The sequence below is a fragment of the Oncorhynchus clarkii genome, chromosome 25, assembly GCF_045791955.1.
Source record: "Oncorhynchus clarkii lewisi isolate Uvic-CL-2024 chromosome 25, UVic_Ocla_1.0, whole genome shotgun sequence".
Taxonomy (NCBI): Eukaryota; Metazoa; Chordata; class Actinopteri; order Salmoniformes; family Salmonidae; genus Oncorhynchus; species Oncorhynchus clarkii.
The window spans coordinates 32,433,606-32,458,741 of record NC_092171.1 but is presented as its reverse complement, the minus strand read 5'-3'; the positions used below and the strand labels follow the sequence as shown (position 1 = coordinate 32,458,741).

At 42.5% G+C, this 25,136-nt stretch overlaps 1 pseudogene; it reads left to right on the top strand.

Annotated features, from left to right (window-relative positions):
- On the top strand, window positions 1–24,302 carry LOC139383620 (galactocerebrosidase-like; annotated as a pseudogene).
- Window positions 24,303–25,136: the final 834 nt, after the last annotated feature.

Below are 25,136 nucleotides of genomic sequence, written 5' to 3'. Positions count from 1 at the left end.
ATGGTGTGCCGACTCGAGCGCAGTGGAAGTCTCGACCCATGCTATTCTACTCGCAAGCAAGCATACAAGGCCATCCCTTGTCCGCTATTCAGCAAATCAGATCATGACTCCGTACTCCTGCTTCCTGTTTACAAGCAGAAGTTCAAACCTGAAGTACCCGTGACTCCCTCCATTGAGAAATAGTCAACAGAATCAGAAATGATGCTACAGGACTGCTTTGCTAGCGCTGATGCGGTGTCTGAGGTGGTTAGCTTGTTGATGTCATCGGCGAGTCTCGGGACATCTCTGCCGATGACATCAACGAGCGAACCACCTCCGTCACCGGCTTCGTTAGGAAATGCATCGGCGACATTGTCCCCACAGTGAAGGTTCGCTGCTTCCCCAATCAAAAGCCCCTGGATTAACATGAGGTTGGCGCTAAGCTAAAGGAGAGGGCTACCACACACAGGGCTATCACAGACAACCCTGAGGCTACGACTGAGGACAGGAACAATAGGCTGGCTTGACGGGTCCTCCATATTACATCACATTTTCCAACATGACATTAGCATTCTTCTGAATTCTGATCGAGTTTATGTAATAACTCGAAAAATAGAAAGGTGAGGTGTAACTTTGCATTGGGACTTTTGATGCATATTCTAATGCAAATGCATATGTTACATGTGGTTACGTTTATGCTACCTACCCTTTAAGGTATATTTACTTTTACTCAAGTATGGCAATTTAGTACTTTTTCCACCACGGAACCGATGAAATCTCCCTGTTTCCATGTTGACCTAGTGTATGTCATTGGCGGCAGCTGATGGCGGCTGGAGGCAAAAAAAGTGCATACATTTTTGGACCATTATTTGGACAAAACACTTCATCAGAGATTTTAGATTTGATTGGAATAAAGCCCTCCCTTTACCTAGTCTCATTGTAAGAAAACAAGTTCGATATCATACACCTTGTTGTGTCACATGATCTACATTGGGACGTGGTTATATGAAAACTTGTGCGTTTTCATCGCTCACAGTAGTCAGCCAGACTTTTGTAAACATTGAGGATGAGGATGATTTATAAATAATATTTTTCTAACGCCTTGTGTGTTTGTTTGTTTTGATCTCTGCACTCCTGAGATCTACGTTTTGGATGATAAAATCGGATTAGGGAGAGAGTTTGATGGCATTGGAGGTTTGAGCGGTGGAGGGGTAAGTAGCTAATGCTAGCTGCTAAAACTAGGCTTCTTCCTGGTCCGACTGTACGAGAAAGATCAATGCAACAAAAGAGTACATTTACAATCTAATCTTTGTCACTTTCTGACACGTTTCCCTCTTTGTTTTAGGCAACATCTCGCCTGCTTGTAAATTATGCTGAACCCTACCACAGCCAGATAATGGACTACCTTTTCAAAGTAAATTAGCTACAAATGTAAACGTTCTTATGTCATGACTAAATACCTATTATCTCATTTAATGGGTTCATTAATCGTATCTTAGTGTAAAATCCATAACAGTATGTCACTTTTATTTGCTGTCTGCAGCCAAACTTTGGGGCTTCGAGGGCCTCCCGGGTGGTGCACTGGTTAAGGGCGCTGTACTGCAGTGCCAGCTGTGCCATCAGAGTCCCTGGGCTCTGTCGTAAAAGGCCGCGACCGGGAGGGCACAATTGGCCTAGCGTCGCCCAGGTTAGGGAGGGCTTGGTCGGTAGGGGTGTCCTTGTCTCATCGCGCACCAGCGACTCCTGTGGCGGGCTGGGCGCAGTGTGCGCTAACCAAGGTGGCCAGGTGCACTGTGTTTCCTCCGGCGCATTGGTGCGGCTGGCTTCCGGGTTGGATGCGTGCTGTGTTAAGAAGCAGTGCGGCTTGGTTGGGTTGTGTATCGGAGGACGCATGACTTTCAACCTTCGTCTCTCCCGAGCCCGTACGGGAGTTGTAGCGATGAGACAAGATAGTAGCTACTACAACAATTGGATACCAGGAAATTGGGGAGAAAAAGGGGTAAAATTTAAAAAAAATAAATAAACACTTTGGGGCTTCTCTACACATCCTGAAAGTGGAGATTGGAGGTGATGCCCAGACCACAGGTAAACATGGGAAAATGCCTCCTGCACTTCCTATGTTAGGTTCATAAATAGCACCCTATTCCCCTTTACTTTATAGTGCACTACTTTTGCCAGGGCCCGTAGGGAGGTATACTTTGTGTTTATCAATTATGACAGGCAAAACATTTATTTGAGTTAAATTACTTAGCATGTAGGATTTTGCATTCTACAATGTAGTACATTTCAATTCAGTTTTTCCCCCCTAGATGGAACAGAACCCTCACATATGCACTATGAGAACGATGAGAACTACTTCAGAGGGTATGAGTGGTGGCTGATGAGAGAAGCCAAGAAGAGGAATCCCAACATCACTCTCATAGGTGAGGCTGGATGACCATTAGAGCCTTTCTGCCTTACTATGATTAGGATAACACACTACACTATACTGAACAAAAATATAAATGCAACCATTTCAAAGAGTTACAGTTCATAGAAGGAAATCAGTCAATTTAAATAAATACATCTGGCCCTAATCTATGGATTTCACATGACTGGGCAGGGGTGCAGCCATGAGTGGGCCTGGGAGGGCATATGCCACCCACTTCGGAGCCAGGCCCAGCCAATCAGAATTTGTTTTTCTCCACAAAAATACTTTATTACAGACAGAAATACTTCTCAGCACCCCTCCTCAGACAATCCCACAGAAGAAGCCGGATGTGAAGGTCCTGGGCTGGCGTGGTTACTCGTGGTTTGCAGCTGTGAGGCCAGTTGGATGTCCTGCCAAATTCTCTAAAATGACGTTGGAGGTGGCTTATGGTAGAGAAAGGAACATTCAATTCTCTGGCAACAACTCTGTTGGACATTCCTGCAGTCAGCATGCCAATTGCACTCTCTCACAACTTGAGACATATGTGGCATTGTGTTGTGTGACAACTGCACATTTTAGAGTGGCCTTTTTTGTGCAATGATCATGCTGTCTAATCAACTTCTTGATATGCCACACCTGTCAGGTGGATGGATTGTCTTTGCTCACTAACAGGGATGTAAACAAATGTGTCAACAAAATTTGAGAGAAATAAGTCTGTTGTACGTATGGAAAAAAGATCCCAGAAATGATTTCACCTCATGAAAAATGAGATCAAATTGTACTTGTCACATGCGCCGAATACAACAGATGTAGACCTTACAGTGAAATGCTTACTTACAAGCCCTTAACCAACAAGGCAGTTCTAAGAAAATTTCTAAATAAAAGTAACAAATAATTAAAGAGCAGCAGTAATATAACAATAGCGAGGCTATATACAGTGGGTACCGATACAGAGTCAATATGTGGGGTAATTGAGGTAATATGTACATGTAGGAAAAGTTATTAAAGTGACTGCATAGATAATAACAGAGAGTAGCAGCAGCATAGAAGTGGGGCAATGCAAGTAATCTGGGTAGCCATTTGATTAGATGTTCAGGAATCTTATGGCTTTGGGGGTAGAAGCTGTTTAGAAGCCTCTTGGACCTAGACTTGACGCTCCGGTTGCCCGTGCGGTAGCAGAGAGAACAGTCTATGACTAGGTTCGCTGGGGTCTATAACAATTTTAGGGCCTTCCTCTGACAACGCCTGGTATAGAGGTCCTGGATGGCAGGAAGCTTGGCCCCGGTGATGTACTGGGCCCTAAGCACTACCCTCTGTAGTGTATTGCGGTTGGAGGCCAAGCAGTTGCCATACCAGGCGGTGATACAACCCATCAGGATGCTCTCGACGGTGCAGCTGTAGAACCTTTTGAGGATCTGAGGATCCATGCCAAATCTTTTCAGTCTCCTGAGGGGGAATAGGTTTTGACGTGCCTTCTTCACGACTGTCTTGGTGTGCTTGGACCATGTTAGTTTGTTGGTGATGTGGATGCCAAGGAACTTGAAGCTCTCAACCTGCTCCACTACAGCTGCGTCAATGAGAATGGGGGCGTGATCTGTCCTCCTTTTCCTGTAGTCCACAATCATCTCCTTTGTTTTGATCACATTGAGGGAGAGGTTGTTGTCATTGCGCCACATGGTCAGGTCTCTGACCTCCTCCCTATAGGCTGTCTCGTCATTGTGTCATCAGCAAACATAATGATGGTGTTGGAGTCGTGCCTGGCCGTGCAGTCATGAGTGAACAGGGAGTACCGGAGGGGACTGAGCACACACCCCTGAGGGGCCCCTGTGTTGAGGATCAGTGTGGCGGATGTGTTGTTACCTACGCTTACCACCCGGGGGCAGACTGTCAGGAATTCCAGGATCCAGTTGCAGAGGGAGGTGTTTTGTCCCAGGGTCCTTAGCTTAGTGATGAGCATTGAAGGCACTGTGGTGTTGAACACTAAGCTGTAGTCAATTAATAACATTCTCACATATGTGTTCATTTTGTGTGAAAGGGCAGTGTGGAGTGCAATAGAGATTGCATAATTTGTGGATCTGTTGAGGCGGTGTGCAAATTGGAGTGGGTCCAGGGTTTCTGGGATAATGGTGTTGATGTGAGCCATGACCAGCCTTTCAAAGCACGTCATGGCTGCAGACCTGAGTGCTATGGGTCGGTAGTCATTTAGGCAGATTACCTTGGTGTTCTTGGGCACAGGGACTACGGTGGTCAGCTTGAATGTTGGTATTACAGAGTCTGACAGGGAGAGGTTGAAAATGTCAGTGAAGACACTTGCCAGCTGTTCAGCGCATGCTCAGAGTACACCTGGTAATCCGTCTGGCCTAGTGAATGTTGACCTGTTTAAAGGTCTTAGTCACATTGCCTGCGGAGAGCGTGATCACACAGTCGTCCAGAACAGCTGACGCTCTCATTCATGTTTCAATGTTACTTGCCTTGATGCGAGCTTAGAAGTTATTTGGCTCGTCTGGTAGGCTTGTGTCACTGGGCAACTCTCGGCTGTGCTTCCCTTTGTAGTCTGTAACATTTTGCAAGCCCTGCCACATCCGACAAGTGTCGGAGCCAGTGTAGTAGGATTCAATTTTAGTCCTATATTGACGCTTTGCCTGTTTGATGGTTCGTCGGAGGCCATTGCGGGATTTCTTATATGCTTCCTGGTTAGAGTCCCACTCCTTGATACAGTGCCTTGCGAAAGTATTCGGCCCCCTTGAACTTTGCGACCTTTTGCCACATTTCAGGCTTCAAACATAAAGATATAAAACTGTATTTTTTTGTGAAGAATCAACAACAAGTGGGACACAATCATGAAGTGGAACGACATTTATTGGATATTTCAAACTTTTTTAACAAATCAAAAACTGAAAAATTGGGCGTGCAAAATTATTCAGCCCCTTTACTTTCAGTGCAGCAAACTCTCTCCAGAAGTTCAGTGAGGATCTATGAATGATCCAATATTGACCTAAATGACTAATAACGATAAATACAATCCACCTGTGTGTAATCAAGTCTCCGTATAAATTCACCTGCACTGTGATAGTCTCAGAGGTCCGTTAAAAGCGCAGAGAGCATCATGAAGAACAAGGAACACACCAGGCAGGTCCGAGATACTGTTGTGAAGAAGTTTAAAGCCGGATTTGGATACAAAAAAAATTCCCAAGCTTTAAACATCCCAAGGAGCACTGTGCAAGCGATAATATTGAAATGGAAGGAGTATCAGACCACTGCAAATCTACCAAGACCTGGCCGTCCCTCTAAACTTTCAGCTCATACAAGGAGAAGACTGATCAGAGATGCAGCCAAGAGGCCCATGATCACTCTGGATGAACTGCAGAGATCTACAGCTGAGGTGGGAGACTCTGTCCATAGGACAACAATCAGTCGTATATTGCACAAATCTGGCCTTTATGGAAGAGTGGCAAGAAGAAAGCCATTTCTTAAAGATATCCATAAAAAGTGTTGTTTAAAGTTTGCCACAAGCCACCTGGGAGACACACCAAACATGTGGAAGAAGGTGCTCTGGTCAGATTAAACCAAAATTGAACTTTTTGGCAACAATGCAAAACGTTATGTTTGGCGTAAAAGCAACACAGCTCATCACCCTGAAAACACCATCCCCACTGTCAAACATGGTGGTGGCAGCATCATGGTTTGGGCCTGCTTTTCTTCAGCAGGGACAGGGCAGATGGTTAAAATTGATGGGAAGATGGATGGAGCCAAATACAGGACCATTCTGGAAGAAAACCTGATGGAGTCTGCAAAAGACCTGAGACTGGGACGGAGATTTGTCTTCCAACAAGACAATGATCCAAAACATAAAGCAAAATCTACAATGGAATGGTTCAAAAATAAACATATCCAGGTGTTAGAATGGCCAAGTCAAAGTCCAGACCTGAATCCAATTGAGAATCTGTGGAAAGAACTGAAAACTGCTGTTCACAAATGCTTTCCATCCAACCTCACTGAGCTCGAGCTGTTTTGCAAGGAGGAATGGGAAAAAATGTCAGTCTCTCGATGTGCAAAACTGATAGAGACATACCCCAAGCGACTTACAGCTGTAATCGCAACAAAAGGTGGCGCTACAAAGTATTAACTTAAGGGGGCTGAATAATTTTGCACGCCCAATTTTTAAGTTTTTGATTTGTTAAAAAAGTTTGAAATATCCAATAAATGTCGTTCCACTTCATGATTGTGTCCCACTTGTTGTTGATTCTTCACAAAAAAATACAGTTTTATATCTTTATGTTTGAAGCCTGAAATGTGGCAAAAGGTCGCAAAGTTCAAGGGGGCCGAATACTTTCGCAAGGCACTGTAGCAGCAGCTCTATCCTTTAGCTCAGTGTGGATGTTGCCTGTAATCCATGACTCCTGGTTGGGGTTTGTGGTGTTTCTTTTTGGTTCATTATAGACATGTTTGCCTTTCAAATCAGAAGATATTCAGTTGGGTATATCCAGTGCTTAACTTGGACTGAAATAGGTGCCGGTACCGTTTATATTTATGTGCGGGAACTTTGCAATACTTTTGAGCTAGGGGAGGTGGATTAACTCACTCTGTTCTGGTGTGCTCCTGCCCAAGCCAAGCGCTGGATATATTTGGTATGATGATCACAGGTAAGACTTGTAGCTAGTGTGTCAAATTTTGCATAGGCTGTTAGATAAGCGTCAGCTGTGGTCTTTCTCTAACAATGGTCTCTGTTAATGTTACCTCTTGTACCTGTAGGCTTGCCGTGGGCCTTCCCAGGTTGGGTTGGGCAAGGGAAGAACTGGCCAAACGACTTTCCTGATATAACTGCATCCTACGTGGTGTCCTGGATCTTAGGAGCCAAGCAGTACCATGACCTGGATATTGATTATGTTGGGGGGTGTATTCTATTTGTTTTTGTGGGTTGTATATTGAGAATATTGTAATTTATTTAACCAGGAAGGGCTCATTGAGATTTTAAATCTCTTTCTCAAGGGTGTCCTGTCCAAGATAGGCAGCACCAATTCATTACACAATTACAGACAACATGAAAAACTACAAGTAATCTAGTAAAAATCACAGGAGTATAATGAAATCATAGAACAGCACATTTAAAAACATTGACAGGTCAAGGAATCAGCCTCAAAATCTGTCAGCAATTATTTAAAAACACCAATCAGGACAAGTTCTTCCAGTTTTAAAACTATTTTGTACGGATTTTCATTCGACCCCTTTTACCAAATTGAGTTCGGACATTTCTAACAGTTAGCAGGATAAAGTCCTGAGAATGAAGAGAGTACCCACCACGTTTTTGAAGAATAGAAATGCCCAAATAAAATGGCAGTAAAGCCAAAATAGCTTTGTAAATAAAAGTATACCAGTGGCTGAGCATACGAGTGACTAGAGAAGACCAGCCAACCAGTGGTGGAGAAAGTACTAAATTGTCATACTTGAGTAAAAGTTAAGGTACCTTGATATAAAATGTGAAAGTCAGCAAGTAAAATACTATTTGAGTAAAAGTAAAAAAGTATTTGTTTTTAAATATACTTAATTATCAAAAGTAAATGGAATTTCTAAAATGTACTTAAGTAAAAGTATAAATAATTTCAAGTTATATTAAGCAAACCAGACAGCACAATTGTCTTGTTTTTTTGTTATTGACGGATAGCCAGACGCACACTCCAACACTCAGACATAATTTACAACTAAGCATTTGTGTTTAGTGAGTCTGCCAGATCAGAGGCAGAGATGACCAGGGATGTTCTCTTGATAAGTGTGTGAATTGGACCATTTTCCTGTCAAAATGTAACGAGTACTTTTGGGTGTCAGGGAAAATGTAAAAAGTACCAACTTTTCTTTAGGAATATAGTGAAGTAAAAGTTGTGAAAAATATAAATAGTAAAGTACAGATACCCCAAAAATCTACATAAATAGTACTTTAAAATAGTTTTACTTAAGTACTTTACACCAATGCAGCCAACCCTGGTTTACAGAATGCAGTGTTACATAAGAGTTTTTACGTTTAAAATAAGTCTTAATGCTCCATGGTAAAGGGTGTCAATTGATCTCACACACTGAGCGGAAGCATTCATATATAAAATATCACCATAGTTTAGGCATAAATGTAGCTGATAGACTCTTTCTGACTTCAAAAGAAAAGCAGGCCTTACCTGGTAAAATAAGGGTAAAAAAAAGCAGGCCTTATCAAATCAAATGTATTTATATCGCCCTTCTTACATCAGCTGATATCTCAAAGTGCTATACAGAAACCCAGCCTAAAACCCCAAACAGCAAGTAATGCAGGTGTAGAAGCACGGTGGCTTGGAAAAACACCCTAGAAAGGCCAAAACCTAGGAAGAAACCTAGAGAGGAACCAGGCTATGAGGGGTGGCCAGTCCTCTTCTGGCTGTGCCGGGTGGAGATTATAACAGAACATGACCAAGATGTTCAAATGTTCATAAATGACCAGCATGGTCAAATAATAATAATCACAGTAGTTGTCGAGGGTGCAACAGGTCAGCACCTCAGGAGTAAATGTCAGTTTGCTTTTCATAGCCGATCATTAAGAGTATCTTTACCACTCCTGCTGTCTCTAGAGAGTTGAAAACAGCAGGTCTGGGACAGGTAGCACGCCCGGTGAACAGGTCAGGGTTCCATAGTCGCAGGCAGAACAGTTGAAACTGGAGCAGCAGCACGGCCAGGTGGCCTGGGGACAGCAAGGAGGAGTCATGCCAGGTAGTCCTGAGGCATGGTCCTAGGGCTAAGGTCCTCCAAAAGAAAGAAAGAAAGATTTAGAGAGCATACTTAAATTCACACAGGACACCGGATAAGACAGGAGAAGTACTCCAGATATGACAGACTGACCCTAGCCCCCCGACATAAACTACTGCAGCATATATACTGGAGGTTGAGACAGGAGGGGTCAGGAGACACTGTGGCCCCATCTGATAATACCCCCGGACAGGGCCAAACAGGCAGGATATAACCCCACCCACTTTGCCAAAGCACAGCCCCCACACCACTAGAAGGATATCTTCAACCATCAACTTACCATCCTGAGACAAGGCCGAGTATATCCCACAAAGATCTCCGCCACGGCACAACCCAAGGGGAGGGGGGGCGCCAACCCAGACAGGAAGATCACGTCAGTGACTCAACCCACTCAAGTGACGCACCCCTCCTAGGGACGGCATGGAAGAGCACCAGTAAGCCAGTGACTCCTAAGTTAGTTATCTTAACTTCAGCTAATTGGATACCATCACGATCTACATACTGTATGTGTTCCTTCAATCTACCCACCTGTTTAAACATATGCTGTTGATGTTTTCTAACTATATAGATCTGGAATGAAAATAAATTTGACAGCAAGTACATCAAGGTTTGGATTTGTAAGGTTTTCTCTCCCTATTTTAGCAGCCATTAGCATTTTACACAATGTGAACTGTCTTAGAAGAAACAAACAGCCACTAACATTTGGTTTTACTATTGCAGCCATTTTGTTAATTTAGGTCTATATGCAATTGGCAGAGAGAGATGCAGAGGTATACAATTGTTCATAAATACATCAAAATCCTATCAAGATAGATCAGCTGTTTGCATCTGAGAGCATTTAATTTGTGACCAAGGTGCTCTGAGACACGTTGGATAAAGTTGCCTTAACCGGTGTGGGTATCATCACAGCTGACGGTGACTGGGACATTTCCAATGCTATGGTTGTAGACCCGTACCTCAACAACGCTGTCGAGGTGGTAGGTTAAGTAGGGGACAACTTGGACCACAACTTGCTCTGAAGAGACACAAAACAGCCCCTGCTATTCCTACTCACTCCGTCTCACTCGGTTTCTTCCATGGCAGGGTATTTCTCACGTGAAGCTAAGTCATTTCACAGGTATTTCTCTCTGTAGATGTGGTGTAGGCAATAGTGTTCTGTAGGTCTATAAATGCACTGCTCCATACCAAACAATCATACTCTCAGATGCATTTTCACCTAAGTAAAGTGTTAAATAACATTGCATCATTAAACCCAGATGCCAGTTAAGGTGATTGAGGAACTGAACGGTCTTTCAGTTAGTTTTTGTCACCAGTTAGTTATTCCACTCCACCCTTCTAGAACACTTGGCAGGCAAGCGATAAGGAAGTCTGCGTGATGCCATCCCGTTTCATAACTGTGATTGCTCTGTTGTGTTCAGACTAGCCAATAAGCTGAATGTTGGTGGCTGTTTTTACTTCAGATGCCTGAGCAGTCAGGAGATGTAGATGACTAACGCAATTACAGTCAACTCCTGGTAATCCAAACTTTGTTTTAAGTGCATTTCAGTGCACCAGTACAAATGTAAATACATTCTTCATAATTCATCTGGATAATCTTATTTAGGGCATATATTCATGGAAGTCCCAAGACATTGCATTTACCAGGAGTTGATTATCTACTAATAGAGAATGTGTCCGCTCTAGTATCTAAGATGCATCTATTACATGGCGCTGGCATATGTTAAAGTAAAAGGTGAATACAATAATGTAGTCCATGGTTCTTCAATACCTCATCACCTTCTCACTCACCTTTCTCTCTCTGTCACTGGGTAGCTGCTGCGGCACACTCTGGATAAGGGGGGTTTGGAGAAGGTCAGAATCATAGCCAGTGATAACCTATGGCAGCCCATAACCTACTCAGTGCTTGTCGATCGAGAGCTGGACGAAGCAGTTGATGTGATAGGGTAGGAGAGTGTTTCTGTGAATTCTGCTGCGTCATCTCTTGAAGAGACCACCTCTTCCATTTACTGCATGAAGCATTTCTTCCATCCTTTCAGAAAGTATTCCTCAGGACTACATTCTGCATTCACAGTGCTTATTTTTTTTTCACGATGTATGTGTTGTTTCATAGTTTTGATGTCTTTCTACAATGTAGAAAGTAGTAAAAATAAATAACTTTTGAATGAGTAGGTGTGTCCAAACTTTTAACTGATACTGTATGTCTGTATACGTATGTGTGTGAACATGTGTTTGTATGCGCGCGTGTATGTTCATCACATTCATACCATTCCATGTGTGTGGCCTGACAGGGCCCACTACCCAGGCACCACCTCAGTGATGGAGGCCCGGAAGACACAGAAGAAGCTGTGGAAGACTATAGCACTTTCAATGACGAGGTGGGGGGAGGCTGCTGGTCCCGCATTCTCAACCAGAACTATGTCAACGGACTCATGACTGCGTACGTTTTATTTATTTGTACACAAAATCAGCCTAAGTACGGCAACAGTGAGAAGGTCGTTCTATGACTTACCCAAGGATTGACATTAAGGGTTGCCCTATTGACCATGGGCAAGTGAACTTAGCAGTTAGACAAGTTGAGCCTGCTTAGATAATTTATGGTCAATTGTCACAGAGATGCTGAAATGTGTAATTTTTTTATTTTGGTACTCTGTCTGCGATTGAAATAGTTGTCTTTTGTTGTTAGACTAAATAGAGTTAGTTGTCAATTAAGGCCCTGGCTGAGAATACGGAGTTTTTGCCCCCAGCCTTACAGAAATCTTTCTCAATCTCTTTATCAAAGCTAAGGATCCGGATCACGTTCTGAGCATGTTATTTTACTCACACTACGTAGCTACGGCTCACACTCTCCTTTATGTTGCCCTCTTTACTCACCCTCTTCTGAACCTCGATGAAGAAGCCAACACTTGAGTGTACATTAGGGACATGACATAACTGACCAGGTAAATCCAGGTGAAGGGTATGATCCCTAGTTGATGTCACCTGTTAAATCCACTTCAATCAGTGTAGATGAAGGAGAGGAGACAGGTTAAAGAAATATTTTTAAGTCTCGAGACAATTGAGGCATGGATTGTGTATGTGTGCTCTTCAGAGGGTGATAAAATATTTCAGTGCCTTTGAATGGGTTATGGCAGTAGGTGCCAGGCGCACAGGTTAGAGTGTGTCAAGCACAGCTACATCGTTGGGTTTTTCACGCTTAACAGTTGCCTGTGCGTATCAAGAATGGTCCACCACCCAAACGACATCTAGCCAACTTGATACAAGTTTGGAAAACATTAGTCAACATGGGCCAGAATCCCTGTGGAAAATGTTCGACACCTTGTAGAGTCCATGCCCCGACTAATTGAGGCTATTCTGAGAGCAAAAGGTGAAGCAACTCAATATTAGGACCGTGTTCTTAATGTTTTGTACACTCAGTGTTTGTGTGCCTCATATTTAAGAACAGCTAAAATAAAAACCTGTGGCGAAATGAAACATATGTTTGTTCAGCACCATATCCTGGAACCTGGTAGCCAGTTACTATGAGGATCTTCCCTTTTGGCGAGATGGCTTGATGACAGCAGAGGAGCCCTGGACTGGGAACTATGTGGTGGAATCACCCATCTGGACAACTGGTAACCCTCTGCACTTAAAAGAACCCTCTGGTTCACCCTCAAATTGTTGTTTTTCATATATTTTGTTATGAGTTACACTTGTTAACACTTCCAAAGTAGGTACAGATTAGCACAATGATGTTTGATGACCTTCTTACAGTTTCGCTATTATATGAAGCTTCCCCAAAAGCAGCTCTCAGCATCTCACATTTCGTGACAACTGCTAATGTAGAAAGACTTCATAGAATAATTTGAATATTTGATTTACATTTGACAATATTGTCTCCTAGCACACACCACCCAGTTTAGCCAGCCTGGATGGACCTACCTGCAGACCGTTGGGCATCTGGCAAACGGGGGAAGCTATGTCACACTGACTGACAGCAAGGAAAAACCTCACCGTCGTCATAGAAACCATGGTCGGTATTTATCTTCCTGTATATTATGTCTGTTAAACTGAATATTTATTCTATCTAATGTTAGTAGAAGGCTTCATTATTTTGTTGATTGTACACTGCTTTGAACCATTTTCTAATTTGAATAGTCCATTCTAGTAAAGCTCTCTTTGGAGAAAGTCAACAATTTCCTCAGGCTCTCTCTTTCATACTAAGCTGTGCTTTCCCAGGAGCCTCCGATCTAAGCTTTAGCTAGTAGAAGGAAGTCCGGTGAGTTATCAGCTCGCTTCCACTGTCGGTTGATGCAAGGACCGTGTTGTGACCATAGTTTGTTTGTAGATTAAATTGTCTGTGACACAATAGGACTGTGAAATGTGATGTTTATTTCTCTATCTTTCAGACTCATGATCATTCTGTGTGCGTAAGGCCTCCACTCCCGCCCTTCAATGTCACACCCCAGAATGTAACATTCCAACTCAATGGATCTTTTGTGAGTATTGTTACAGTTATTGCATGCCTGTTAATGATTAAAAGGCTACTTTGTCTTAGTAAACGTGTCTCTTTCATAGGCCTCGATCAGGGAACTAAAGGTATGGCAGTCGAGGTTTGACTTCAAGACTAAAAAGCCATTCTTCTTCAAGAAACTGAGCCCCTTAAAGGTAAACTTACTCCTCTGACAACTGTGATCTTTTTATGTACATATATACAGTCGAAGTAGGATAGTTACATAAACTTAAGTTGGTGTCATTAAAACTCATTTTTCAACCACTCCACAAGTTCCTTGTTAACAAACTATAGTTTTGGCAAGTCAGTTAGGACAACTACTTTGTGCAGGTCAGTACATTTTTCCAACAATTGTATACAGACATTATTTCACTTATAACTCACTGTATCACAATTCCAGTGGGTCAGAAGTTTACGTACACTGAAAAATTCCAGAAAATTAGAAGATTCTGATAGGCTAATTGATATCAATTGGAGGTGTACCTGTTGATGTATTTCAAGGCCTACCTTCAAACTCAGTGCCTCTTTGCTTGACATCATGGGAAAATCAAAAGAAAACGGCCAAGACCTTAGAAAAAGAATTGTAGACTTCCACAAGTCTGGTTCATCCTTGGGAGCAATTTCCAAACACCTGAAGGTACAACGTTCATCTGTACAAACAATAGTATGCAAGTATAAACGCCATGGGACCACACAGCCGTCATACCACTCAGGAAGGAGACGTGTTCTGTCTTCTAGAGATGAATGTACTTTGGTGCGAAAAGTGCAAATCAATCCCAGAACAACAGCAAAGGACCTTGTGAAGATGCTGGATGAAACTGGTACAAAAGTATCTACAGTCTATCCACAGTAAAACGGGTCCTATATCGACATAACCTGAAAGGCCGCTCAGCAAGGAAGAAGCCACTGCTTCAAAACTGCCAGAAAAAAGCCAGACTATGGTTTGCAACTGCTCATGGGGACAAAGAGCTTACTTTTTGGAGAAATGTCCTCTGGTCTGATGAAACAAAAATATAACTGTTTGGCCATAATGACCATCATTATGTTTTGAGGAAAAAGGGGGATGCTTGCAAGCCGAAGAACACCATCCCAACCGTGAAGCACGGGGGTGGCAGCATCATGTTGTGGGGGTGCTTTGCTGCAGGAGGGACTGGTGCACTTCAAAATAGATGGCTCATTAGGGAGGAAAAGTATGTAGATATATTGAAGCAACATCTCAAGACATCAGTCAGGAAGTTGAAGCTTGGTCGCAAATGGGTCTTCCAAATGGACAATAACTCAAGGCATTCTTCCAAAGTTGTGGCAAAATGGCTTAAGGACAACAAAGTCAAGGTATTGGAATGGACATCGCAAAGCCCTGACCTCAATTCTATAGAAAATCTGTGGGCAGAGCGGAAAAAGCGCGTGCGAGCAAGGAGACCTACAAACCTGACTCAGTAACACCATCTCTGTCAGGAGGAATGGGCCAGAAATCACCCAACTTATTGTGAGAAGCTTGGGTCAAATCTTTTGGGGTAGCCTTCCACAAGTTATACAATTTAAAGGCAATGCTACCAGATACTATTTGAGTGTATGTAAACTTCTGACCTACTGGGAATGTGATGAAAGAAATAAAAGCTGAAATAAATCATTCTCTCTACTATTATTCTGACATTTCACATTCTTAAAATAAAGTAGTGATCCTAACTGACCTAAGACAGGGAATTTGTAAAAACTGAGTTTAAATGTATTTGGCTGTGGTGTATGTAAACTTCCCACTTCAACTGTGTAGATTTTTTTTATACCAGAGGTGTGTGCCCAAGCTTCTGAAAGTGTTAGACAGAGTGTCATCTTGTCTTTGGATCGTGTTTTGAGTCTTGCACAGTATGATATTTCTCCCCCTGTGACATTTCACATCTCCAAACTAACTTTCATGAGCGGTTACGTTGGATATGTTTTGGTGTGGACAGTTTTTTTTTTCCCTTACACTTTCCTTGCTAGATTTCCGATGGTTTGTTCACCTTCAATGCTGTTCTCTTTTGTGCTTGCTCTCTCTCTGTTTCTCTCTCTCTGCAGCGATCCCTTCCTTATCTGAGGCCCCAGACTTTGCTGACCAGACGGGGGGTGTTTGAGTATTACATAAACCTGACGGACCCTGGTCCTCATGTCTTCACCCTGCGCCAGGTGGTCACACTGGGCAGCAGATGCCGAACAGACCATTAGCGTGATCGGTGACTATAAATCGTGAGGAATCAGGGCAGGGGAAGTGGGGGGCGAGGTATAGGGTGAAGTTGCCCCTAGTTGTTGATCTAGGGTTAGTTTTGTATTTCCCCCACTAATGGTTAAGGTTATGATTGGGGCAGGGGAAGCTGATCCTAGATCTGTACCAAGGGGAAACTTCTTAGACTCCTGCTCAAGTCATGATAATAACATTAATTAGAAAGAGCTTTTATTACTTTTATCTGCCTTGATGTGCTACAAATGTCTTATGAAACTGGTGCGTGTAATTACTGGACAGGAAAACGGGTCAAGAAAGAGTGCATTTTACAGTGTGGAATTGTATTGGTGTATACTGTATGTTTTCCAGGCAGAACCTGACAGTGAGCTGTGATGTCTTCATGGAGACGGTGAAGACTGGAGGAGTGTTCATCGCAGCCAGAGTGGACAAAGGAGGCGGGTCGGTCCGCAGCGCCAAAGGAATCTTCTTCTGGGTGTTTGCAGATGGCTCCTACAAAGTCACCAATGACCTTGGTCAGTATTTTACTCAAAATAAATGTAAATGGATGGACATTTTTCCAGACACAGGTTCAGCCTAGTCTAGAACTTAAAAGGCATCTCAATGTCGATTATCCATTGAAAGAGATTTTACATTTTAGTCATTTAGCAGACACTCTTATACAGGGGTGAAAGTATATTTAAGTTCTTCCTGGTACTGGACCTCCTGTGTGTGCACGCTCGTGCACCCAAAACATTTATGAGTGGCCCTTTACATTCTGCCGCCCTAGGCTAGACAAAACATTACCACCCCCAACTTATCCCCTCTAAACTAGAATAGAATTCAGGAGGGGTCGGCAATAGGTTTGGACTTGGGACCATTTTTCTCAGCTAATAGTCGGCAGAACAGAACATAATGGCCGCCCAATTCATAGACCTATGCTACAAATTAAACCCAATTTAACATATCTGATTAGTAGGATATATAAATCAGTACAATGTCAATAATATATCCTAATATTTTCAATCTGAGTACTGTGATAAAATCACCAAGATCCTTCTTAAATTAGTTTTTTAAATTTTTCTTTGTGCGTTAATTGGGGAAAAACAGCTTGCATTCAACAGAAAATGTAGCTCTGAAAGTCTCAAAAGAAAGGTGGATCATGAAAATAGAAGTTTCAGGGAAGAATGGATAGAGAAATATGCATTCTTACCATATTTGTCCAATGTCAAACCAGAGTGTCTTGTTTACAAAGAAACGGTTTCTCTTTGCAAATAATTTAATATTAGAGTATGAATCTAACCAGGCACTTTAAAAAGTTACCTGTCCAAACACACAGGCGGCTCAACCAACACAGAAAAATGGAAACTTCAACTGCTTACTACTTGTCCGTTGCTTAGCCCAACAACAGAAGTGTTTCCCTAAATGCTGCCTGGGACAGAATAGCTATACATTCCGCAGCTCAGCTTCAGAATGTCATAGAGACTAATCGATATATCCCATATGCATCAGTCATGTCTTTTGTGGGCATTTAAAAGCTTGTTTGTAGCGTAAGGCACCACAGAGTTAAACATTTTTATAGTACACTTTGCATTATCTGGAGGCTTTTATTTAGTTCAAAATATAAAGCTAATGGGTATCCTTTTTGCATTTTACTTAAATGAACAGTATGGCATACCCTCAATGAATTTAAGCCCTGGTTTTACTGATACACACCAAGCCGTTCCCAGACTTGGAGGTCTTTAAATGAAATCAAATTAAAATGAAGACAATTGTTGAAATGAATTACTTTCAGCACCATTTACTGTCTGTCTGTTTGACTATGCCACTCTAAAGCTGATGTCTGCCCGCTTGCCGTTTTTCTCTCCTGCACTCACTCTCTCCTCATTAATAAGTTAAGGATTTTAAAGTGTCTGTTTCATGACATTGTAATACATTTGGTCTCCAGTCTGGGGCTACAGAAAAGGCTACTCCACAGGCTACTCTTTCTACTGTAGGCTACACAGGCCTAATTTATGTTAAATTGACTTGATGGAGCCCTGCAGTGCTGCGTCTCTCCAACAGCACCCTGCAGAGGCGCGCTGAACATGGATAAGATAAATATTTTTGGCAAAGTGGGCATATCTTATCATGAGGCAGCATCAGCGCTCACTTAAGTAGCCCTCATGCCACTGAGTGAGAGAAGTTCTCATTGTTTTGGGGCAGAATAATGTGAGGGGTTATGTGTTGTTGGAGGTGCGTCTTGGTCAAACTGCTGATCATAGATTTATGTTTAGAATCCCTATTAATTCAATAGCTTCTGTATGTCTGACCTTTTACAACAATCACTTCAAAGGGCTCCTTTAGTAGGTTTCCTGCGCACCTTTATCGACTGGCAACTTATCTCTGGCAACAGTGAATGGAAAGAGACTACTTCTGTTGCACTAAACACCGCCGTGTCATGCTATTTAGTGACAGAATGAATGGCTCCACTAAACACCGCAGTGTCATGCTATTTGGTGACAGAATGAATGGCTCCACTAAACACCACCGTGTCATGCTATTTAGTGACAGAATTAAATGCTCCACTAAACACCGCAGTGTCATGCTATTTGGTGACAGAATTAATAGCTCCACTAAACACTCAGTGTCATGCTATTTGGTGACAGAATTAATGGCTCCATTGCTGTCCGTGCAAGTCTCGGTTTTCGGCCACTCATCTCTGCCTTGGCAAAATGTCAGTGTTTTCCTCGAACCATATGGCATTTTGGAACATAGGCTATACCACCCGCTTTCAAGTTGATTCACTCACAGAGATGGCAGCCTCGCTTCTCGTTCCTGGGAAACTATGCAGTGTTGTTTTTTTACGTGTTATTTCTTACATTGGTATCACAGGTAATCTTAGGTTTTATTACATACAATCGGGAGGAACTATCTGAGATAAGAGCAACTTCAACTCACCATTACTACCAAGAATACGACTTTCCCGAAGCGGATCCTCTGTTTTGCCCACCACCCAGGACAATGGATCGGATCCCAGCCGCCGAACCAAAACAACGACCCCGTAAAAGGGGCAGAAGAAGCGGTCTTCTGGTCAGGCTCCGGAGATGGGCACATTGCGCACCGCTCCCGAGCATACTACTCGCCAATGTCTAGTCTTTTGACAACAAGGTTGATGAAATCCGAAAAAGGGTAGCATTCCAGAGAGACATAAAATACTGTAACGTTCTTTACTTCATGGAAACATGGCCCACTCGAGACACTCTATTGGAGTCAGTACAGCCAGCTGGTTTCTTCACGCATCGCGCCGACAGAAACAAGCATCCTTCTGATAAGAAGAGACGTGGGGGGGTATGTCTTATGATTAACGAGACGTGGTGTGATCATAACAACATACAGAAACTCAAGTCCTTCTGTTCACCTGACTTAGAATTCCTCACAATCAAATGTCGACCGCATTATCTACCAACAGAATTCGATTTATAATCACAGCCGCATATATTCCCCCCCAAGCAGACTGAGAATGGCCCTGAACGAACTTTATTTGACTCTATGTAAACTGGAAACCACATATCCTGAGGCTGCATTCATTGTAGCTGGGGATTTTAACAAGGCTAATCTGAAGCTACCAGGGCTGGTAAAACCCTGGATCATTGTTATTCTAATTTCAGCGATGCATATAAGGCCCTCCCCCGCCCTCCTTTTGGAAAAGCTGACCACGACTCTATTTTGTTGCTCCCTGCCTATAGACAGAGACTAAAACAGGAACGCTCAGGTCTGTTCAATGCTGTTCCGACCAATCTGATTCCACGCTTCAAGATTGCTTCGATCACGTGGATTGGGATATGTCCCGCATTGCGTCAAACAACAACATTGGAATACGCTGATTCGGTGAGCGAGTTTATTAGCAAGTGCATCGGCGATGTCGTACCCACAGCAACTATTAAAACATTTCCAAACCAGAAACCGTGGATTGATGGCAGCGTTCGCGCGACACTGAAAGCGCGAACCACTGCTTTTAACCAGGGCAAGGTGACCGGAAACATGACCGAATACAAACAGTGTAGCTATTCCCTCCGCAAGGCAATCAAACAAGCTAAGCGTCAGTATAGAGACATAGTAGAGTCGCAATTCAATGCCTCAGACACGAGGTATGTGGGAGGGTCTACAGTCAATCACAGATTACAAAAAGAAAACCAGTCCTGTCGCGGACCAGGATGTCTTGCTCCTAAACAACTTCTTTGCTCGCTTTGAGGATAATACAGTGCCACTGACACGCCCGCTACCAAAACGTACGGACTCTCCTTCACTGCAGACGACTTGAGTAAAACATTTAAACGTGTTAACCCTCGCAAGGCTGCAGGCCCAGACGACATCCCCAGACGCGTCCTCAGAGCATGCACAGACCAGCTGGCTGGTGTGTTTACGAACATATTCAATCAATCCTTATCCCAGTCTGCTGTTCCCACATGCTTCAAGAGGGCCACCATTGTCCCTGTTCCCAAGAAAGCTAAGGTAACTGAGCTAAACGACTACCTCCCCTAAGCACTCACTTCCGTCATCATGAAGTGCTTTGAGAGACTAGTCAAGGACCATATCACCTCCACCCTACCTGACACCCTAGACACACTCCAATTTGCTTACCGCCCCAATAGGTCCACAGACGACACAATCGCAACCACACTGCCCTAACCCATCTGGACAAGAGGAATACCTATGTGAAAATGCTGTTAATCGACTACAGCTCAGCATTTAACACCATAGTACCCTCCAAACTCGTCATCAAGCTCGAGACCCTGGGTCTCGACCCCGCCCTGTGCAACTGGGTACTGGACTTCCTGACGGGCCGCCCCCAGGTGGTGAGGGTAGGTAACGACATCTCCACCCCGCTGATCCTCAACACTGGGGCCCCACAGGGGTGCGTTCTGAGCCCTCTCCTGTACTCCCTGTTCACCCACGACTGCGTGGCCATGCACGCCTCCAACTCAATCATCAAGTTTGCGGACGACACTACAGTGGTAGGCTTGATTACCAACAACAACGAGATGGCCTACAGGGAGGAGGTGAGGGCCCTCGGAGTGTGGTGTCAGGAAAATAACCTCTCACTCAAAGTCAACAAAACAAAGGAGATGTTTATGGACTTTAGGAAACAGCCGAGGGAGCACCGCCCTATCCACATCGATGGGACAGTAGTGGAGAAGGTAGTAAGTTTTAAGTTCCTCGGCGTACACATCATGGACAAACTGAATTGGTCCATCCACACAGACAGCATGGTGAAGAAGGCGCAGCAGCCCCTCTTCAACCTCAGGAGGCTGAAGAAATTTGGCTTGTCACCAAAAGCACTCGCAAACTTTTACAGATGCACAATCGAGAGCATCCTGTCGGGCTGTATCCACCGCCTGGTATGGCAACTGCTCCGCCCACAACCGTAAGGCTCTCCAGAGGGTAGTGAGGTCTGAACAACGCATCACCGGGGGCAAACTACCTGCCCTCCAGGACACCTACACCACCCGATGTCACAGGAAGGCCATAAAGATCATCAAGGACAACAACCACCCGAGCCACTGCCTGTTCACCCCGCTATCATCCAGAAGGCGAGGTCAGTACAGGTGCATCAAAGCAGGGAACGAGAGACTGAAAAACAGTTTCTATCTCAAGGCCATCAGACTGTTAAACAGCCACCACTAACATTGAGTGGCTGCTGCCAACATACTGACTCAACTCCAGCCACTTTAATAATGTAAAAATGTATGTAAAAATGTATCACTAGCCACTTTAAACTATGCCACTTAATGTTTACATACCCTACATTACTCATCTCATATGTATATACTGTACGCAATACCATCTACTGCATCTTGCCTATGCCGTTCTTTACCATCACTCATTCATATATTTTTATGTACATATTCTTCATCCCTACACGCATAAGGTAGTTGTTGTGAAATTGTTAGGTTAGATTACTCGTTGGTTATTACTGCATTGTCAGAACTAGAAGCACAAGCATTTCGCTACACTCGCATTAACATCTGGTAACCATGTGTATGTGACAAATAACATTTGATTTGATGTTTCATGCCTCAGACGTGAGGTAATGATAAATAATGCTGTAATAGCCTACAGTTTTGACATTTTGTTTTCATTATTGTTATAGGATCATGTTTTACCAGTACGGCGTACCCCCACTATTTATTTTGCCGGGGCGCCAATGTTTGTGAACAATGTTATCATAAACAAAAACTGTATAGACTCAAAACATGGTTAAATCTATAATTTTGATATTGTGATATCGTCCTTGAATCCATAGCTCTGTCTATGAGTCTGAGTGGTTACATTTCTCCAGCCCCATCCCTTAACTTTTTTAGTGTTTGAACTGCAGATTACCCCTTTTAAATTGTTTGAAGTGACACCTGCGTTTAACAAATTCCTGCTTATCAGTTAATGTTTTGTTGTGTAGTGCACAAGCCATTGATATATTAATGCCTATTGTTTTACAAGTCTGATTTGTTTCACAGTTGGAGAGACTGTGCTTGCGGAGGGTCATTCTGGAACGAGAGCATACGGCTGGAACACGCTATCCCTCAGTCGAGGTATGTTCACAACTTCAATCTCTGAAACAGTAGGAAAACTAGTTCCATGGAAACCTGATAATTATCATGAAAATGCATCTCTGTCAGCTCTTCTTTTCATATAAATGACTTCAATGACTTCTTGGTAGAGTAAAATTGTGTTTGTTTCTACCAGACAACTTAAAAAATGGAAGTATTTGGTGGTTAGTTTCCTCTCCCTGCCTTTTCCTTTACACATACTTTACACATACGTATATTTATCTGTGTTATATGGACACATTAACTAATAGAAACCTGTCTATTTTCAGGGGGAATGTGCCACAGGGTTGCTGAATGGATATCATCTATGGAAGAATACTGTGGTATTGGGACCAAAGAATGGCTGGCCTGCCATAGGAACACACTCATTTGAACTGGCACAGTTCGCCAACTTTGCTGTGGAGGCAAAATCATAATTTGTCTGTGTTTGTTTGCGATAAAAATGTCTTGGTCATGAATTAATTGATTGAAACCATTATGCCTCTGTGGGCCCTTAAATGTGATTGTGTGTCAAATGAGAAAAGGCTTTTATTTACACATGTTTTTTAAAAGGAATAGCTCATTTGGTTGCACAGATATTTGATTAACAACTATACTGTACGTTTGCCGTGTGTGTGTGTGTGTGTGTGTGCAAGCCTTGCTAGCTTTAAAAATTGGGAAATGCCTTGTATTTTCCAACAAATAATGGGAAATCCACCGTTTGGATCTGAGAATGACCTTTTCTATTAACATTTTGTTCTTTATGCACTGTGAAAAGAATCATTGCCTCGTGACTAAATACCGAAAGTATTATTTAATTTTTATTTTATGAATGTTTACAATGAAGAGAGAGCCTATTTTGAAATAACCTCTAGCATATTTTTTTCAACAAGTTTGTACCTGCACAAAAACGTGATGAAACGATACCCCTTGTTGCTAAATAACGGGAGAGACGCCCAGACAACATCTGAGCGCAGGAGAAGATTATTAATAGCACCTTGACTCCTATGTCTCAATGTATTGCAAAGGTTGTTCTTTTAGATTTGGATATACAGGTACATATCATATAAATAATAATTAACTGTTAACTGTACAAACTCCGAGCTAAACAGAGAAATCTTATTTTATTCATTGCCGGCGAGCTAATGTTAGCTTACTCTTTGCTGTGCGCTTTTCAAAACCAGGAGAAATAGGCTGTGTGTCTGTTAAATACACCTTGGTAGGTAAGGATGATGATAATAATAGTTAGCTACAACGGGGTAAGACCAATCATTTATATATAGACTAGATGACCGATGGGGCACGCCCACACCGTTATATTATATTTTGTAAGCTATAGAAAAGCATTTGTCTACATTTGTTTTTGCCACATTTATTATATTGAAGACGACTTAATGCGTACTTTTTAAACTGTATAATGTGAAATAAATATAGAAAACATTTTCTTTAATGTATCCTTTTTTGAGATGCTAACGTTACTGTCCCCACAACAACAAAAATATGTGAATACATGTCATTTGTTCCTTGAAACATTTAATTGAAATAGTGTAGAATTCCATTCATTCCTATGATGGACTGCTCCTAATGGGGATTGTCAATATGGCCGACCGGTGGTTTCAACGCTTCTCAAAGTTTATGTACACCATTGGGTAAGACTGCCGGCCTTAAAGGTTCCCCATCTGTGTGCAGTTCTTGTCTACCTATGTAGTTGGGCCGTCCTTGGTGGAGAGAGTTGAGTCAGAGGACATCCAAATGAAGCTGAAAAAACTTGTCTGAAGTTACCAATAATCCTACAAATCCAAGTGATGCTCATAGCATGGCTTCACCTCTGATATATTATTTATGTGTTTTGTATTTCAGTTTGAATATCTCTTCAAGATCATCCCCCAAGTGGAGTGAAGTAGGACTTCTCATCAGGATTTAATATCAGGTTAGTGCCCTCTGCAATTCAGAATTGTACTCGCATCATATTTAAAAGTGATTCAGTGAAAGCCTTTTCTCCCTTTGATTATATTTAGGGGGAGTTCTTATATAAAGTTATGTGGTAGCATTTTTATATTATTTGTCCAATAATGTGATCACAACACAATTGTAACAGTTGATGCATTTAAGCCGTGATGTCCTACTAACAGTTAGTTTACCTCAAAAGTCCTATTTAAACACGTAGAAAGTGTGAACTGAACAGGGAGGGGTCCCTTGAGGTTGAGTGCAGACAATATTTCAGCCATTTCAAGTGGCCCCTCATTTCACTTAGACTTTGATTAGGTTGATTAGTAAATGTGTCGTTCCCTGCCCCGTTTTGTTAACACACAGCTTCCTTTGTGCTGTTTTTCTGTCGACCATTACTTAAAAGGCCTGAGAACGGGATGAAACCCTGACTGAAGCCAACAGTTAATTAACATGTAAATTGAAGCAATGAACTTGGGTGCGCTTGGTAACTAAAAAGTAGTCCCAGTCTGATCATAATGACTTTGATTTGTCTTGTGATTTCAAAGGATACATGTAAAAAATAAAAAATAATAAAAAAATGTCAACTCATTACGTCACTCTCATGTTTCCACTTGCAGCTCTAAGCGTACATAATTGGTTGCAGTGGAACACCACATTATTTCATCGTACATGCTTAATCAGCACGAGCCAACGCAACACAATTTCACGTTGTTTTCATATTTTCCTTTTCCTGATATGTAGGCCTAAATCAAATTACAACTCTGACGTATAAAAACACATTTT